This window comes from Sinocyclocheilus grahami, unplaced genomic scaffold, assembly GCF_001515645.1.
Source record: "Sinocyclocheilus grahami isolate Dianchi unplaced genomic scaffold, SAMN03320097.WGS_v1.1 scaffold424.1, whole genome shotgun sequence".
Taxonomy (NCBI): Eukaryota; Metazoa; Chordata; class Actinopteri; order Cypriniformes; family Cyprinidae; genus Sinocyclocheilus; species Sinocyclocheilus grahami.
The window spans coordinates 875,683-876,509 of record NW_015505603.1 but is presented as its reverse complement, the minus strand read 5'-3'; positions in this window follow the sequence as shown (position 1 = coordinate 876,509).

Here is an 827-nt window from a genome sequence, read left to right as displayed (position 1 = left end):
CTTAGTATGCAAGTATAATGGAATTTGAACATTTGCCATGACACTTATATATATATATATATATATAAAAAGCGACTTTCAGGAGTATTACTGTACACTGCAGATAAAGCACTTCACTGGCTTCAAATATACATTTACAGCATGAACAAGATGTTACAGCTTCAAGCAAACCTATTAAAGAAGGTGATTTTAATGTTCAAGATCTGGTGTTGTTGGCTACAGCTGTTAGATTCTGGTTTACAGTTGTGAAATCATATTAAATGGTTGCTGACCTTTAAGAGTTTGAGCTTTAGAGATTTGGACCACATTCAAAGTAAGGTCAAGATGTCCTTTATGTTCATAAAAGGGATTCCTAAAGGTAATTCAATGAACCACTTGCATTAGACAGCAGCTGTGTGACGTTTCAGATCGACTCAGTTAGGTTCTGATAAATATTCTACCAGGGACTTTAAATTTCATCATCATTAGATTGAACTGCTACTTACATGCTTGCATAAAAATTTCCAAATTATTTGGTAAAATCTGACTTCACCTGAACCGTAGCTTTAAGATTCACTATGGCGCTGAGATCAGTGGTGGCAACACGCTTCATTTACTGTACTGTGCTTTTGTCACTTTGCCAGCCTCCACAGTCCCCTCAACAGATATGCATATACATGCACATTTGTTTATGCATAGATGTCTGTCTGTGGGTGTGTTTTTCTGTAATCTGTATCTTTTCTATTTGGGACTGAAGGTTGCAGTTTAGTTCCTTTATATATGAATATTGAACTATATACAAAATTTATGTGCCAAATGCAGTTCCTGTTAAGTCAGATTCATTCCAA